Source organism: Lichenostomus cassidix, chromosome 2, assembly GCF_008360975.1.
Source record: "Lichenostomus cassidix isolate B80296 chromosome 2, HeHo_3.0, whole genome shotgun sequence".
NCBI classification, from domain to species: domain Eukaryota; kingdom Metazoa; phylum Chordata; class Aves; order Passeriformes; family Meliphagidae; genus Lichenostomus; species Lichenostomus cassidix.
In genome coordinates this window covers 123,333,054-123,352,286 of record NC_139482.1, presented here as the reverse complement: position 1 = coordinate 123,352,286, position 19,233 = coordinate 123,333,054, and the positions used below count along the sequence as shown (strand labels likewise).

At 41.4% G+C, this 19,233-nt stretch overlaps 1 long non-coding RNA gene across 2 annotated transcripts; it reads right to left on the bottom strand.

Moving 5' to 3' along the window:
* Window positions 1-13: 13 nt before the first annotated feature.
* On the bottom strand, window positions 14-14,295 carry LOC146442166 (uncharacterized). Of its 2 annotated transcripts, XR_014850175.1 has the most exons (4): window positions 13,035-14,295; window positions 11,652-11,710; window positions 4,822-5,010; window positions 14-4,600 (listed from the first exon to the last, which is right to left on the bottom strand). It is a non-coding gene; the product is annotated as an uncharacterized LOC146442166 (long non-coding RNA). The 2 variants fall into 2 exon arrangements; XR_014850174.1 differs by lacking the exons at window positions 14-4,600; window positions 4,822-5,010 and adding an exon at window positions 9,359-9,540.
* Between the last annotated feature and the right edge of the window lie 4,938 nt (window positions 14,296-19,233).

Below are 19,233 nucleotides of genomic sequence, written 5' to 3'. Positions count from 1 at the left end.
TTGTTCATGGGCCAAGAAGCTGCAAAATACGTAATTTGACATAAATTTTTTATTAAGTAACTGCTGAATATTATCCAGTACAGGCTGTTCTTCTGAAAAAAAAATTGCATGCAGCATTATTAAGATAACTGTTTCACAGTTTTTTAAATTTTTTTTTATTTTTCATTCTGAACAGTTGCTATCAGCCATAAAATAGCACTGTTACAATGGTTAGCTTCAGGTTTGAGGCCAATCCCACAGAACTATAAATGTGGCTGGTTGAAATATTGACCAATTTACCCAGATTCTCGCTAGTCATGTAGCTGCATGCACACACTTGGGAACAGAGACTACGAGCAGCTTTGTTCTCCACTGAGCTTTGACATCACTTAGAAGTAAAGCTTTAACCTAATGGGAGCTCAGTGCAGAAATCACTACAGTGACACCTGGTGTTTAAAATAGTAGTATTCCCTGTGAAGTGTGGCTGACAATTTACATTTAATTGGGTATATATTCACTCAAAGACTTACAGTTCACCCTATGTTCATGGAGAATAGCATTATATTGAACTAGAAAGCATTGGAGCTAAAGAGTGGCTTGACATTGCTTCGTAGAAAATGTGTCTGACAGATCTGTTTCAAAAGCCCAAAATTGCAGTGACATGATCTTCCTAGCACTGTAGCTGGCAAGATACTTTAGCACTACTTCTTCTCAGTTGGCTATTACATAAATGAGATTGACCCTTCATATAACTCACACAACTGGAATTTCTGTTCAGCCTTTGTGGAAGGACTGATAGGCAAGAACAGAGAACTGTCAGTTCAGGCAGAAGACAGGGATCCTGTGTGTGTCGTGGTGCTAGAAAGCATATTAGAGCTACAATAGATTCTTCTGAAACAGCTCCTGCTAAAGAGCTTATTGACCAAAGTAGTCAAGATCTGCATATCTCAAGATATGACTGAAATGGCATGTAAATCCCATCATCAGTTAATGTAATTAAGGATTATTAGAATAATATAAGATCACAATAACGAGGATCATTATTAAGGATTTCAGTTTGACACAAGATGAAGAAAAAATAGGGAAGCTCTGGTAGCAATCTCTAATCTGGACTGATGGATTGTTTATATTATGGAGAAGTTTTGTGTCACCTGTTTGGAAAAACACATACATGTTCCACACTTAGGTAGTTAATCCTTAAAATCTGGCAAGGATAAAACTCTAAGGTTAGCATTCCGGTTTTCCTTTATGGCACAAAATTCTATTAAGGGGTTGGCTGAGCTACAAAAGTAAGATTATCCTAAAAGTCATTGGGTTTTTTTTTCCTTAATTTTTTTTTTTAATTATGGGAGCCTGTAAAAACAAATACACATGAACCTGAACTTTCTAAGGCTGCACTTACATTGCATGTCAACCAGCAGAGAGCCATGCCTTGTCCAGCAGATATTTGAAGGTTAGCACTCAAACTAGCATTCAGAGGTCTTTCTACTTTGTCACTTGCAGCTTATTTTCAGCAGCAAAGTACAAAGGGGAAAAAAAAAAAAGGATCTGGGCAAAATAAAGTCTGGATGGGTTCTGAAGGAAGCAAACAGCTGCTGCTCCAAGTAATGCAATGAATCTTGCAACCCAGCAGCAGAACCAGCGTTGTGCTGTTTCTGGGTTAGAGGGCTGAGGCTGTTACAGGCTGGAGAAGAGAGTCATTGGTAGCTTGTCTTTAAAACACCTACTTCCTTGGGTAGTCCTTTAGGTTATTTTGCAACTTAGAGTGACATGTGCTTCCCCCCAGTTTTCATGCACCTCTCCAAGTCACCATGATCATTCAAGGATAATCAAAATGCAATGACATCAGCAAGCTCCCTCAGCATTTTTGGGTGCATCTCACTGGGGTCTATGTCCAATTTGCTTAAGTATTCTGTAACCTGATCCTCTTCCACCGCGGGTATGTATTCCTTGCTTCAAACTTTCCCTCTGTTGCCCGGTCCTTGGATTGCTGAAGGCAGGTCTTCCTGGCAGAGACTGAGGTTAAGAAGGCATTCAGTACCTCAGTCTTTTCTATGTCCTATGTCACCAGGGCCCCTGCCACCTTCAGCAGCAGTAGGCTCACATTTTCCCTAGTCCTTCTTTTGTAACTGATATAATCACAGAAGCCCTTCTTGTTGCTTTTGACACCCCTCACCAGATTCAATTCCACTTGGTCTTTGGCTTTCCTGTGTCTTGCAGGCTTGGACAGTGTCTCTATATCCTTCATAGGTCTCATGTCCCTGCTTCCACCTTCTATATGCTTCATTTTTGTGTTTTAATTTTGCCAGGATCTCCTTGTGCATTCATGCACGTCTAGCATTTTTGCTTCCTTAAGATGCACCACTGTTGACCTTGGAGGAGGTGAAGCTTGAATATCAATCAACTTTCTTGGATGCCTCCAAAGCCTTATTGTCCCTTTGCACTCTTCCAAGCAGATCCCATCCAGCCACCTCATTCACCAAATAAGAGAGTTTTTGTGGAAAAGTAGTATTGTGATCCTCTTTGCAATGACTTTAATTGCTTGATCGGGTGTGGGGTTTTGTGGCCCACAGAAACTGTCTCAGTAGTTTTAAGCATAAAAAATAGCACAAAACTGTACAAAGTAAGTGAAGATATTTGTAAATCTGAGGTTTCTTTCCCTCCAGATTTTGTAGCTTAGGCAACCCTTGAAGGTTTGGTACATGATTGAAAGATGTTGATTGCCACTTGTCTGCGACACATCTGTTGGTGACACTATAAAGACTGGTGAGTGGAAAGATAAGATGACAAGGATCCTGTCCTTTATAATTTGCTGCTAAAATACTCACTGGGCAGATGAGTGCAAAGAGATGAGTAGGAGTATCCATTCTCTGTTGTTCATTGTAAAAGGATTTTTGTGATACTGCGAGCAGTGAGATTATTTTTTCCATGGCTCCCAAATTCCCAGTAGATCCTCCTAGGTTCATCTACAGTGCTCTCCAATACACGTGGTGTCTAGCAAGCCTCCTAGCCCAGGCACAGCCTACTTCTGCAGCCTGTGTTACCAGAATAAACAGTTGGCTCTGACATATGGGGCAACACCCCCTAAGATGCTTCAGCACAGCTCAAGCCTTGGTCCTGCAGGTCTAGCTCCAAGCCTCAGCTAATGAGCCTGCACAGAATGCAGATCTGCAGATGGAACTCATATGTCTCTGTATCAGCACTGTGGTTTGACCAAAAACTTGGTAATTACCCCATGTAAGGGAGATAAATAGGTGGGTGTATTTCTTTAACAAGGTGTGTGCATGGGTGTCAAGGAGAAAGGAGAAGACAAAGAATCAAAGGTTTGAGATCACATAACTTCCCTTTTCAAAACTCTTCTTATGCACTTTCCCACTCGGAATTGTCTGAGCAATGACCTATAGTGAAAATTGGCCAGAAACTCATGACAGAAAGATTTCAGGTTGTTTGTGGTCAGTTGTGTGGTTCACAGAAAAAGAGAGTTTGGAAGAGAGGACTCTCCCACTGGAAAAGTGTGAGCTGGAGGAACATCACCATGAGGCACTACAGCAACAGGAAGCTCTTCATGAAGAGAACATGGCCTGGGGCTTAGCCCACGCCTTTCAGCCTCGTAGATTACTAAATTAAAACCAAAATTACTATCTTGGTGCCTGAGGTGGCTGTACTGGCATGTTCTTAATAAATTACGTAATTTTAGATTAATCTAAAAAAACCCCTTCAAAATACAAATTACTCCTTTTTGGACCCGAGCCGAGCAACTTTCCGTTTGCTTTCAAAAAAACCTCCAAAACACTAAAACATGTATGGAGAGTACTTGTGAGGCTATTATAGCCCTAGATGCTTACCACAAAATAAGAGCTGAGTGTTTGGGTTCCCTGAAGCACTAGTAGAGTTAGGTGACTTCAACAGGCAATGTACTGAGAACAAACTACTTGAAGTAGTCATTGAGGAACACAGAGGACGATATTAAGAGTTTGCCCACCCAGTGTAGGACAGGCAGGTACTTCCTGGCACTCATCTTTCACAGACACAAACCATTCCAGCATGTTCTGACAGCTCGTGTCTTGAAACCTGTGTGCTGGGTGAGATGATGACAACTACTATTTGTAGCATGAAAAAATTAGCCTGAAGAAATACTTAGCACATGTTCTCTTCTGGAGAAGTGCATATGAACTCATTCACAGACTAAGCAACCATGACCGCATCCGTATGGGGAGCACATGTCCTTTCAGTTAAAAACATCTCTGTGCACCATTGCCCTCTTGGCAAATCTGCATAAATCCAACACTTTAAAGCATGTGTCATCTCCATTATAGTATGGTGGGAAACATAAAGTGCTGTGTACACTTTAGGCTGCATTCAGAATTGATTTAGAGGAGTGCTTGAACTCATTTGAGATTAAATGTGGTCAGGCCAGGACATCTCTCATTGATAACACTGAAGTCCAGATTTCCCTCTGGTATTTCAGAAGTAGCAACAGAAACTGCATCTTGAGGGACTTACCTCCAGTGATGCATGTGCAATTTTCATACTGCAGGATGAAGAAAGTTGCAGCACTGATAGCCAAACAGTGCCATCTGAAGTGTAGTTAATTCATGATTAAGCTAATTCACTTGTTCCTCTGTAAATACATTTGCAACAAAGGAGAAAGAATGAGAATAGTATCACATCACAAGGGGTTCTTGCTACTTATTCTTCTCAGAGAAAGAGATAGTTTAAGATAGGTGAAAAAATTACGGGAATTTTCTTCAGACAGACTTTGCCAACATCTGCCATGTTACTACACCCAGCTTGTGGATTTGACACCAAAGGCCTATCAAGTAAGTGCTGTTGCATGTTTACCTCACTATACAGAAAAAGTGTCCTCTTTTTCCTAGACAGCTGCAAGCCCTTGGCATGATTGGCTCTGGATCCATCAGTGGTCTCCACAGGGTCCAAAACTTCAAATGCTTTTCTCATCCTTGTAGGTAGGTTTTGGGGCCCCCTCATAGCTTTTGTCAGGGCTGTTTAAGTCATGAATTGCACACCCTGCTGGGGCAGAAATTAAAATATTGTCATTAATTTGCCTAATTCCCTTATTCATTTCTGTACCAAATGAACAGATTCAGTAGCAAAAGGATGAGAAGAGAAGCAATCCCCAGAATCCATGGGCTTGGACAGCTTTAGCATACTTGCTGTTTATACAACATTATACAACATGCATCTGCTTGTAGGAACAGCCACTAGTGAACAACTTCTGTTCCTGCTCATTTTACTCAGTAATATTTGTTCTGCAAGAGATGTACCCCTCACTCTAGTTACCACAAAAGAAGGCATATGTCCCAGAGACAATTTTGGATCAGCATGGCCATCCAGGAAGACTGCCAAATGTTCTGTTCCTAACGGGAAAAAGGTGGGTACTGCAGGCTACAAGAAACTCTATTGTTTGTGTCTGATGGGGTGGAAGAGCCAGAAGGGGAAGGAAAACGATGGGAGACAGAATACAGTCAGGATAATTTTCATTTCTAAGATCGCAAAACTGAATCTATGATTAACATTTCAGTCCTGGGCTCTGGCAGATATGCAGGGCAGCAAGCACCCACCATACAGATGTCGCAGAGTTCCAGGAGGTTTTAAGTTCAAAACAGCAACTTCAGCATTCAATAGCCCTGGCAAGTGTTAAGAGGAAAACTCTGGCATGTGTTAAGGATCTCAAAAAGAGGGGGAGTGATACTGCTGCCAAAAGCTCTCCATTTTGAACTTAGTTTTTCTCAGAAACTCAGTTTCTATTCCTGTTCATTAATGCTGCAATTTCTATACCTGAGGGGGGAAAAAAGATGCAAAGGACAGGGACAGGACAAGACTTAATTTTGAACAACTGTTCACTTCTTGCATTCCCACCCTCAGGTTTTTGACAGTACATTTTTAATTGAAATAATTTTTTACTATGCTTCCCAACTTGAGTTTGGTTTAGGCAGCAACAAAGGCATTTTTGGCAATTAGGCTTAATCTAGAAACTGAAAACAAAGCTCAATGTTCCTTAAAAACAAACAATGTTCTTACTGTTTGTTAAGGGAGGTTGTTTTTTTTTCCTCTGGTGCTATTTTGAGTTCTAGCATGTCTATTGTACACAGGCTGGAGCATTCACTCTGGTTGTTTACAACAATTTCCCTCATGTTGCCAGGCTTTTCTTCTATGAAGCATAATTTTGTAGGCAATGTACAAAACATGCTGCAGTGTAAATAAACTGAGTATGTGTGAGAAATGTTGGCCCAACACTCCTCAAATTTGTCTCTAGCCCTGAAACTGTCTTGAGAGCATTGAACACTCATGACAAGTCAAAAACACAGTAGGTACCTCCTTGGATTACATGTTAAAGGATTGTTTCATTTGTGCAAATTTGGAACTGAAAATATTTCTCTAATTTCCGTCTTTAGGGTAGGCTTTGGTGGCGGCCCAGATTTCAATTTGGGTCTGCTGAACTCACTGCTGTCACAGATGTTGTTGCCACCAACATGCCTGAGATCACTGATTTTAGCACTGGAAGGAGACTTTTTTGGTGGCAGTAGCTAGAAATTATTTTTTGTGGGGCAGCCATGAGTGGCTGGCCACATCTGGGAGCTAATAGGGGATAGAAGCACTTTCTACCATTACATCTTCATATTCTCCACAAAAGGAGATCTCTCACAGTATCTCCCATACTTGATGTATACACCTGGGAGAGTCATATGATCATAGGACAAAACCAATAGTTTTTTTACTCTTTTTAAACTTTGGTGGGAGTGGGTTAAGTAATACAACATCTCACTGTGATGTGGTTACTGTGGAGAAACAAGCAAAAATTGAAGCAATGGGGAGTGCTCTTACTGTCAGTTCCTTCACCCTCTAAGATGGCTTGGTAGGTGGCTACAGCACAGCACCCCCCCAGCCATGTAATCCATCACACACATCAGACAATCTGGTATGTGCATGCAAGTGTATATGCATAACACAAGGGAGATTCAAGACAAAAACTGCACAAAATCATATTGAAAAAAAATCCTTAACACACTGAATCATACAGTTATATTATAAATTCTCCCTACTAGCTTCATGATCAAAATGAGAGGCCAGTAGACAGAAGCTTGTGTTACCCTATGCTGCGCCTCTTTTCACAGCTGTCACATGCTCATTCCTGCAAGCCTGGGGACAGCCACTGAAATCCTCACTGATAGCTACTGCACAGACACATTTTCATTCCTTGTCATAACCAGACTGGTGTAAAAGTTAGCCAAGAAACACAGCTCTTGTGAATGGGTGTCTCATCTCCTCCACGTGCTAACTAACATACACCTTCTTCCCAGCACTGGTGAAAAATCTGACTCAAGTGCACCACCACAAGTGGACAAGAACTCTGTCATGTATTTAAGAGTTAGGAAATTTGTTACAAATCATTATTAAAACAGAAAGAGAAAAGAAGGTATTAGCAAGGCTCATAAATTTCTCACTAGTATGGATGCCACTGGTAAGGACTGCCTCAACTTGAGCAGACTCAGACTTCTCTGAAAAAGTTTCTGAATGCCCAAAAATAGTCACTTCTGGAATTATCTTCCTCTGGATCTGAAACAATTAGGCAGGACCCCAAAATGGATAAGTAACTTGGAAATGGTGTTTTGATAGACTGGATGATCACACAAGCCATCACAGAATGTAAGATCCCTTTCTATTGCTTAAGAGATGGGTAATAACACTGTCCAGTCTCCTGATGAGCTGCTGAACAACTGTGTTCAGGACCTCTGAGAAGTGGCAGTTGTAAAGCATCTCAGACTGCCTTAAGAAAGAGCTCATCTGCACTGTGACACGACACCTAACATTAGAAAGAATCACAACTACTGCCCATGAGATTCCCCAAATAGAACATATACATATGCTATGTGGAACATAGGCAAGATAAATCCAAAACTTCAGGGATAACTCAGATTTTCTGAAAGGCTGCAACAGGCTCCATGTTTCCTAGAGGTGTCAGAGGCATTATGTGTGCTGCATGGCTGATATGCCCATGTGCTGGATATAGCTGAGTTTGAAAAAAAGAAGAGTTGTTTTGTTTAGCTCAAATTGGCATGGACTTTTTGGTGAATGTTTGCTGCTGTTAGTCCAGTTTCCTAACCAGAATTCTACACTTCTACTCATCTCCTCAAATGAATGCTGTAATTTACTTTCAATATGCATTTTTCCACTTCTGTGGAAAGCTGAGTGGTGCTTTGCCTCTAGAGAGGAGGAAGCTTTCCAGGAAGGAATTAGAGTGAATTGCTTGAGGAAGCCAGTGGCCTGCCAAGCTGGGGACTTCAAAAGTAAAAGAGAACTGGATTCCTCTTCCTTCTCCTCCTCCTTTTTCCTTACTACTAAGTCTAAAAAAGAAAGTTCAAATCATAGTGAGACAATTATTTTAAGTCTATCACTGAATCATTCTATGAGTTTTTCAGTTGTAAGAGCTATCCAACTAGCAGTGACATGTAAAAGAACTTTATTTCTCTAAGCACCACTTGGTGTGGCTAAGGAATACAGTAAAACTGAGACTAATTTGCTGTGAATGTTGGTGCACTAGACCATGAGGCTCTGTGTCAGTAGAAAGCTGCATGTGACATGCAGATTACAGGCTATTTTTTATTGTCAAACTCAGTCCTTCATTCAAACAAATACATTGTCAGAACCCTAATTATTTCTGATAGAAGCACTGCAGCTTGTTATAAAGGGGCATAAAGTCTTTCTCTGCAAATTCTTGATCATTGCATTAAAATTCCAAACCATTTGTGAAATACACCGTTTAATTTACAGCCTGTTTCTCTCTATGGGGGCTCTGATTACAGAATCATCAATCATTATAGAGTATTAGCCCTGTGATGAACCATGCACTGGATTGGTTTTTTTTCACTCTGGTCCGAAATTAATGCCATTAGTTTCTTCCTCATTATCTCCTGTTCCTTATAATTGCTGACAGGCAAACTGGAAAATCTTGCCTTTTATTCTATCATCTTGCTCTTTAGAGCAGTGGGAATTTTGGGTAGATACAGTAACAATCCTTCTGGCTTCATCTAGTACTACAAAGTTTCACAGACAGGTTTCAAAATTATTCATTATCAAGCAAATGTTCTGTTCATGCTTTGGAAGCTGCTTCCCTGACTATAACTGAATGAAATTCAAGTTTGATCAATGGAAAAATTTCTACAGGCCTAGTGCCTGTTAGTACATGTCTACATGCAAAACTCGTGGGTTATAATTATGTGTTGAGGGAAGAAACACACCAAAATAGTAACATCTCTTGCCCGTGCTGGCATCTTCAGACCAGGTCAGAACACTGGAATCAAGGTGATTGGAACACAATCAGAAATTAGGGATTAGAGGTCTGTATTTTTTTATCTGGGATGGAAATGCCAGAAGATGTTTTAACTACATTTGTGCTGGAAGCTACATAAATCTGTAAAGGTGATGGGATCCATCTGGAGCACAGCTCAAAACAAGCATGTGGAAACCCTGGGTCTGGTAAGAAGAGCTGGAGGTGGCTACCTGAGAGGCAAAGACCAGAGTCATACTTCAGCAAAGTGTCTATTTGAGTACAAAAACAAGAGCAAGCTTTTAAACACTTTATAATGATACAAATCCCACCAAGCAAGATTTACTACATCCCTGGGCAAATAATGATGCAGGGTGACTCCACATTGCTGGGTGGCAGTTCAGACACCACCTTTAGTGAAACCTTGCCCTAGATTTAACAGCCTGAGGCCAGGTATCTTTCCTGACCAACATCATGAACAGCATGTGGAAGTGATCAGTGGCTCACAGTTCAGACTTATCCAGCACCTGGAGCTAGAGAAGTGACAGCAATTCTTCCAGGCAGGCTGCTCCCCCCAAACACATTCTTTGTGGCTTATTGCTGTGAATGTAGCACAGCACTGACACAGCTTTCTTGAAAGGTTTTTGTGCCACCCACTTTGGTTTTGTGTTGCTGATGTCAGAGTGTGTTATGTACAGAAGCCAAGGCCCTGGCTGATCCACTGGATTCATCAGTGGAAATTTGTACCTCAGAGAACAGTACAGGCTGTTGGAATGCAGATAAAGATACTGAGTAGGACAAATCTTCAATGATTCACATAGAAAAAGTTTCTGAAATACTATGAATAAATTATGTCCTTTGCTGTGCATGGATTGTGAGTATAACAGCCAAATCCTGAACTAGGAGCAACTTCATTGTAAAGAAAGTACCACCAAGGTCTATTTGGGTTTTTTCCAGCATTTCTTAATACTTCTCTCACCTATTTTATGTCTATGTTATTGGATCTGAATCTTCTGTAAACTGAGCTCTGAACACTTTTGCTTTTACTCTTTTAAGGAATTTGGCTTAGTAAATTTCTTTAGTTTAATAAGGCGTTCACTACGCTCATCCATTTTCTGAAACCAAACCCAACTTTGGAGATTAATTGCTGTTCTTTTGGAACAACTAAAAGAGAAGTCCACAGCTTGACCTGGCAGCAACACAAGGCTTTTGGAATTTGTCCACTTCTGAAAAACTTAGCCCTCTGTTTTTTAAGGATTTATCACTTTCTTTCATATATCAAGATAAAGTCATACTCCGTAAGAAATTTTCAGGAAAGAGAAAAAGGCTGAACACCAGTCTGAGAAAATTTAAAATCTGTCATTTCAGGATCCTGCTTTATTATATAAGGTTTTGTTCAATGCATTCACAGAAGTAATATGATAAACATCCATGTAAGACATTGTTTAGCCACAAGGTATTAGTAACATGAATGACAGTAAACCCCAAATTGCAAATAAAAGCAAAGAGGTGAAGGAGAGTTGAATTCAAGGATTAAAACCACAAACAACTGTGTTTGTGTATCTCAAAGCAACAACATATGAGTGAAGAGAAGTTTTGAATTTAAACCCTTTTGAATGGAATGGAGACTCAAATAGCAATAGGAAGCAGAACTACTAAGGTATTATCCATTCAAAGGCAAGAACATGCATGAAAATGACTACTAAATCCATTGTCACAAATGTCTTTGAGATCAGTGAAGCGGAGATATTTAGTGACTTGGCATTGCTCAAAACCCACTAATCTCCATGAGCAGACTGAGATTCAAAGCAGACCAGAGAGCAATCCTTTGTTCATCATAATAAAGAATTTGCTGTATTCAAATGAAGTCACAGCAAAGTGGATGCATGCCAGTGCAGCACCAGTGTTCCAAGAGAAAGGCAAGCTAGGAAATTATAGACCTTTCATCTCAATGTCTGCAATTTGCAAAATAAAGAATACAACCAAGAAGAACATTTGCAAAATGCATGTGCAAATCATTCCCTGTAATCTACTTGTAGATAACTAGCAAGGTTAGGTGGTGTCGGTTAACTAATCTCCTTTTTGAAAGAACTATGCTACACTTTAATTATTAAAATTAAAACACTCAGAATAATAATTCATGTAACAGGCTGTTCACCTAATGCTTTGTGGCAGAAGAGGTTAATTCTCCTCTAAAATCAGTGCCGTTATTCTGTAAGAACTTGAGGAAAATGGTAATCTAAGTCCCAAGTCTCCTAAGTCTGGGTTTTGCAGACAGCTGAACTGAGCAGCACAAAGAGCAATGTGACCATGAAATAGAGACAAAAAAGGAAAACAATCCAAACTTTTAACAACAGGTATCAGGTAACCTCAGTACACTTACCTCTGTCATGAGTAATTATCCCAAGCCTCTTTCACAAGGGTGTCTAGTCCTCTTCTCCTCTGTCCCAGCAAACTATTCATGAAGAGTGACGTTCAAGGAAAAACTGTGAGGAAATACGTATTAGAAACAAAATTCTTGGTTTCATCAACATCTCTGCTATCATTCACTGCCTCGGGGATAGCCTCCCATTCCTACTACTTGATCCCCCTGCCCTTCCACTCTCCTGCTCTCTTTCCTCTGTGACTAGAACCATCCTCTGCCATTCCAGTTCCTTCTTTTCCATGCCGTGCTGAGCTGCTTCTCAAACTCTGCCTTTGTTTTCCACTTTGAGAATGCATTTATCCAAGTAACATGTTCCAAATTACTAACTCAGACAAGGCAGTAGATGCTTCATTAAGCTCTAGCTCAAGTAAAACTCTTTATCTTGCCATCTACACCAAACTTGTACATTGTGGTAGCACCTTTTGGCCAATTACCATTAATAGCAATAGGATGGAAAACCACCAGGAAGACTCGTGCTGGCTTCTCCCTCTGACCTGCTCTTCCCTGCTGCTCCATTCCTCCCACAATAAAGCCTGACTTGACAGTTCATTCAAATTTTTAAAAAATTATATACAAATAAGTTTGTTCTATAAACACTTGAAAAGAACCCTTTGTATTTAGTAACACGTTAGTACCCGCAAGGTTTTCTTTTTGCTTACATAAATCATAGATTAAAATACAGCACACCTCTACCACAGGAAGCCAGCGGAACGGAACAGATGAAGTGTTTCTAAACAAAGCCCAACCATTTAGAAACCGAAAAAATACTTTAAAAGACTTAGAAAATCAAGCCAAAGCATTACAGTTGAAAAGATAATCACAAGAAAGTGCTTAAAACACCACCACTTCAAAATTCAGTTTTTGTCTTACTACATCTTCCCTCTGAAAACAAAACCAAAGCCCTAATCTCCAGGAAGAGAAATGAGTGAGATTTAGTACATGGAACTTAAGACCTTTTCCTGTTTCCTAGGGGGATTGCTGCAGTTGAATTGAACTTGCCACAGCCATTAGCTGCGACCTTGAGTGCATTTTACATTAAGTGTATTGTACCCAAATCCCACTGGGTGTTTAGCAGCACACGCTTGCATTTGTATTGAGCCTGTACAGCAGGTAACTGCTCGAGTACAAATGGTCCCAACCGCACTCACCTCAGGAGCTCCCTGACCATCAATTTTAGCTCAACGCTCACGAGGTGTGACAGATCCAAGTTTGGGTCATTTTATGTATTTGCCGATTTCCAAGCTCTTGTATAAAAGTTTCTAAAAATTATTCCCCCTCACAGAGGAAGATTACAACGGCTTTATTTGGATTTTTTTTTTTTAAGGAAGCTGAAAGTCTTACACAACCCTCCGACGTGTAAGCAGCGGGGACTTTACGGTGTTTATTTATAACCCGCTGCGGCACCGATCACTGCAGAGCCCGAACCGCACGGGGCCACGGAGAGGGGCAGAGGGGAGGCGGCTGGCGGGGGTGGCGTTCCGAGCCGGGACCAGCGCCCGCCTCTGCCACACGTAGGAAATACGCAGAGCCGCCGCCGGCGGGACAGGGCCCTGCTTCCCTCTCGGGGGCCCAGCCCTCGGGCCTGCCCTTCCGAGGGGCCGGGCGGGGCCGGGGGCGTCCCTGCGCCGCCGCCGAGCTCCCCGCGCCCCCTCCCGCGGAGCTCCGGGCGGCACGGCGGCCCCGCCGCGCGTGTTTATGCGCCGCGCTCCGCCGGCGGGAGCAGCGGGAATCCGAGGCAAAAGCCGAACAGGATCGCGGGCGGGAGCATGGAGCGGGGGCTGCCGGAGCTCGTTTGGCCCTCAGCAGCCGGGGCGGGGCGGGGAGCGGGCTGTCAGCTGCGGCGTGACGGCGAGAGGCACGGTGCCGGGGGGGACGGCCCGCCTCCTTGCCGCTCCGCTTCAGCTGTGCGTGCCCAGCTCCGAGTGTGTGTGGATTGTTTGTTTACTCGGGGTTTTTCTGCATGGAGGAGAGCAGGGTGGGAGAGGCAGGAAGAGGTCAGCCGCGTTTCCACATGGAGAACGGGACAGCTTGATCCCGAAGGAGGACGGAAGAGTAAAGCGGAACAAACAGTCTGTGGTCTCGTTCAGTCTTTTAAGGAAAAACGGGCGATCAGAACCGTCCCTTTTTTCTGGACGCTCCCAAGGAGTTGATTTGAAGGAGAACTTCCAGAGTTACTTCCATTTTTTCAGGGAGCTTCCTTGAAAAAAACACCAAAACAACCAAACCCAACCAACCAGAAAACTCCACCAGCACCAAAAATTAGCTTTCATAAACCACTGCACTCACTAGAAAGTAGGAACACGTACAACACAGAAAATGCCTCCTCCCTCTCCAGCTAGTGAACTGGCTTTCAGCTGATTATTGAAGGAATCTTTCAGGTGTGGGTGATCCTCAAGTTATCTGGCAATCTGGTGTTTCACTTAAATTTTGGTTACAGCGGTGTTTACTTACTGGAGCCTTCTGGGTTGATGTCAGTGTGGCAGGCAAGCCAAAAACTGTGGAGTGCCTTCTTTCAAATGAAAGTATTCATCTCAAAGAATTTATGTAAATAAAACTATACTACCTTATGATAAGTAGCAAGATGAACAAAATAAAATTGTACCCATTGCTTAATTTATTGGTGTAAATATTTTTATTGCTGGTGTTGACTGGTAGTTATGTAGTCCAGTTTTTCTTGCTTCCACAAGACTTTCTAGGGAGTTTCCATGTAAAGAGTGAGACTGAAAGACATTGTATGAGTCCTGTAATATTTATGTTTTTCTGAGTGCCTGATCTAATTTGTTCATTTTTAAGGAACAGCTAGTTATTTCCCTTGTAATTGCTACCTCTGCAAATTCAGCTTTGACTTTCAGAATCAAGCTGAGTTCTTTGACACTTCACTGAGAAAGAGGAAGTTGACATGCCAATCTTGCCGTTTTCTTAGTATGTATTTAAACTAATTTGCATGGGAAGTTTCACCTGAATTAAGACAATTAATGAATACACTAGCTTAAAATAGCATTTTAATTACCATCTTTCATTTCCTATATCCTTCCTTTAATTCTGATGTCATTTCAGGGATTGTTATTAACACACATTACTGTTACCCCGTGTGAATGAGCACAAACAACTTAGAAACTCCCTCAAAAAGCTTTTTCTATGTGTGTGTGAAAAAAAATAACCCAACTACATATATATGGTTATTTCTATTTTGTGCTCAAACATTTGCATTACAGAGGCCTAAATGTCCTGTGTGTCTGCCCTCAATGTAGTCTTTGGGTTTTTTGTCCTGCACTGCTTTTGTTAAGAAAAAGTATTTTCTCTCTCAGGTTTTTTTTCCTTCATGTTCAGTCAGCTAATTGAGTAGGGAAAATGTTAGTCTTACTTCTTTCAAGTTCATCCCTTTATTTTTCTCAGACTAGTTAATTTGTAAAAAGGGGAACTACAGTCATTCTATTAGCACTAGCATGAAACTCCAATGAGCTCACCTCTTTTTTCAGGGGGGAAACAAAACCTTTTAAGAGACATAAACATGTAAATTGTGTAAAAGTACTGATGGCCACAGGAAGACCTCTGGGGAGGGGTTTTTAAAAAGCCATGCAGGTCTGGTTGGAGTTTATTCTCTCACAGTCCAAGGATGGACTGTCTGAAATTCCTTTCGTTTCTGTAACACTAGTTCAGACCTAGTCAATATTTCAGAGTGGTAACTGAAAAGTAATGTGTAATGTCTGGTGAATTTTTCCACTTCATTCCAACGCATGGCTGGCACTGGAACATCCTTCACGCGGAAGGCACAGCCTTGTCTCCAGGGTGGCATTTCGCTGCACAACAGCCAGACGCAGAAGTGACCCTGTGCTCCCCACTCAGCTGACAAGTGGGGCAGAGGCGTGTCACAGAAGCGATGATTTCGCGTACTGAGAAGGGGGTCGGAAGGTTGCCACCTCTCCTTTTGAGCAGCATCTGGTAGACAATTTTCTGCCTAATATTGTCAATCATTCCCTTGTTCTTGAAGGTGCCTGGCTGTCCTCCCAGCTGGAGTGAGAACTTCAATGATCACTAGAAAGCAAAACAAATGCAAAGTTTACAAAGGGAGTGTGGAGAAGGCAGGTCCCCGAATAAAGAAGTTGGCAGGGGCTCAAATGCCTGGGATTATGAGGGAAGTGGAACACACACACACAGTTAGTGCACATGCTGGTTTGAATAACCGAAACTCAAACAAATACATTCGTTGCACACTAAAAAGTGAAAACTGAATGACTACTTCAGTAGGTTATATTTGAAAAAAATGTAATTAAATGTGCAGTAAATTGAAGGTTTCTTTGCTTCCTATTGCTGATAGAATTTTTTAAAGGCAAGAACTGAAGCACAGCATCAGTCTGGGAGGAGGCAGGAGTAGGGGGGGTCTTGCCTCTAGTGATAAAATCTGGCATTCATGGACAAGGGGAAAAAATATTCAGATATTTAAGAAAATAACAAAAAATGTATTCTTCTCTTCAAGGCATATTAAAGAAAAAAAAATGTGAATAAAAGAAGGAAAAAAAGGAGAGCTAGCTGAGGCAGGATTCTGGGTGGTCCAATAAAATGCCTGCTGTGATGTAGCCACCTGCTCCTATGAGGCAAACTAAAGCACACCCATACTAGCGCTTGTTAGCTGTGGTTAGTGCTTGTCCCTGCTGGAAGCTGCATTGCTGAGTGATGGTCCCTGGTAGAAGCAGTTCTGGGGCCAGCGAGGAGGGAGGTTACAGAGTAGTGCCTCCTTCAGCATTACAGAAGAATCTCTGCTTTTTTAAGTAAAAGGAACTTGTTCCCTTGATGTGATGTCAGGCAAGCTTTGCCTGCAGTCATGATCACAGTACAAAGTAGCAGCTGCTGAATAGAACAAAATGTCAAACAGATCAGTAAATAATTTTATTAAAAATGAGAGTAATAATTAGCTATGGACTGAATAACATGTTTGGGAAAAATATGTATCATAACACAATTCCATTTGATGTTAATCAGCACAGACTATTTAAGGCAGTGCTAGGGAAAGCTAGATTATTTTTCTGTGGCTAGTGCACAGGGCTGCCCAGTGGGTATACTGAAAGAAGTTAGACAATAGTTATTCAAGATGAATTGAAAAGCTGCCAGTGTAATTCACCTTCACAGATTGCTCTTGAAGAACTAGTAGAGGGAGATACACATGCTTATATGTACTTACCATTCGCATTGTCTCATATGTCTTCAGAGAGAGAAACTTCATTTTTGGAAGTATGAACTGATTGTTAAGGTTAGAGGTAAAGAAGCATCTGAAACATTTCTGGTGTGTTGGAGAGCTGTGTACACAAAGGGAGTGTGAATGTGCACATTAACTTTTAATAAGCATGAAAATCATTGACATGTAAACAGCTCTTACTCCAGTCAGAGCCTGTACTTGCGTTAGAAGCATATTATGCGGTGGTACAATGATGAGATTTCTCTGTTGCACTAAGTGATACCATATTACCCCATATATCAGAAGAATTTACTTGATGTCAAGTCATGGCTATGGGCCAGAATTGTTCAGCAGATCACCCCAAGAGTGCTAAGGCTGAGTCTCAGGCAAAAAAATGTTGATGTGTGATAGTGGATTATGGCCTGTGTTTGACTCTTAAGTATTTGTGAATGCAAAGATATAGAAGACTGTATCTAGGAATCCCTGACTTTTGCCATAATTTAGCTCCCCTGGGAAGCACTGGAAGGACACGAAGGGTTCACCTTCAGCTCCATTCATACTGCAAGTCAGACAGACTGGGAGAAATGGAGCAAACAGTTATTTCTATCTTTTGTTTGTATCAAATATTGTGAGAAAAGTTATTCCTACTACAGCTCCAATCTGGCTCGCCTGAGAAGTGCTAGAAATCTTTAACCGATCTGCTATAGAGTTGTCAACACTGGCTTCTCATTGCATTTGATAACCCAGCAGGAGTAAAAAGCATTAGCAGCTCAGATTACTAATGGAAAATCAGTCTTCTCTGAACCCCTTTCTGGGATTGCCCTGGCCATCAGCCTAGTAAACTCTGGATTGTTATTCCCTCTGGACCCCAAAACTATTTTGGCACCTCTCCCTCCACCAGAATTTGGTTACACTCTTCCTCTGTCACCCTGACCAACTCTTGCACGGCTCGCCTGTTGTCCTACTCTGTTTTGACATCTGATGGGCCATGATCTGGTGGAGTCCTGTGGAGAAGAGACAGCATTTTGAGGGCCGGTGCATCCTCGTGCAGGCAGGCAGGCTTGGGATGTTTTGTGTGTTCCTGAGAAACTGCCTGAGCCTCTCTGCCTCCTGCCACCATGCTCCCAAAACAGAGGACCCAGCTAAGTAATTTTTGAAACAATTGTTGAACTTACAACTAAAAGCCTGATAGTTGGTTAACAATCTCTGCTTTTATGTTCTCCCATCAAACCTCAGGGCAAGAGGTGTCAAGTCAGCTGTACCTTATAGCAAGTTGGAGAACAAACCTGGCAAGAAGTCTGAATAGGGAGTTCAAACAGAGGCTGAAGTGTGAGCTGTCATGGGAGTTAACAGATGTGCCTGTACAAGCCCAGCGATCCTTTATCACCACTGTTTTCTTCAAGAGATCCTTTGCTTTCTATTCTGTTATACATGATGTTCATGCTAGCACAAATAATCCAATTCAGTGATAACACACTTGCTGCATATGATTTCTAACTTTGGTTTTGGTTTTGCTGCAATTAAAGCATATAGGACTTTAAAAAGTTGTCTTTCAGTGTATATCCCAGTATGTGGCAGATAGGAATGGGACCCTTAGTAACACAATTATAATTCAAGTAACTGTAAACACAGACCACTACAAAAGATCACAACTAGATTCAGGTTGTATTGAAATTATACAAAACATTTCAAATAATTTGAAGACTAGAAGATATTGGAATGATTCTATTTCCATGCCTTTGAGGTATAAGGAACTATGAATATCATTGAAATGCATGTTTAAGGTAAAACCTAAGCATAACTTAATTATGTCAAATCTAAACTCTAAATCTGAACATTCAGTGTAGGAATAAAACCAAAAGAAGTGTTTTGGTTTTTTGGGGTTTTTTTATTGGTTTGTTTTTTGTTGTTATGTTTTTGGTTTTTCAGATTCTTTTTCTGCCCTAGATCTCTCCTTTATGTAACATCAGCTTCAAAAAACTATGACTGATCCATTCAGCCAGGCATCAAGAAGCTAAGTACACATGTAGTGGGCAGGAAAAAAAGACAGAACATCTTGTGGCAGCATGTACCAGGAGTTTTGGCTGCTGTTCTGCTGAGATGGGCTGAACCGACATTGCAGTGCAGCTGGTCAAAGCAGTAGCAAAACATCTGGAAAAGACACTTTCGGATGGGTGGGGAACTACTGCTGGAAGACCTGACATGCCAGAATTTGCCGGCGTATTTTGTTGTGGATCTTGATCAGATTTCTTGAACTAGATCTCTTGGGAACCTTGAAATAATGAATGAAAACAACTGGTTTGTAGGTTGGGTTGAGAAAATTCCAACAATTTACATAGTTTGACATGAAAAGTAACTTCAACATTT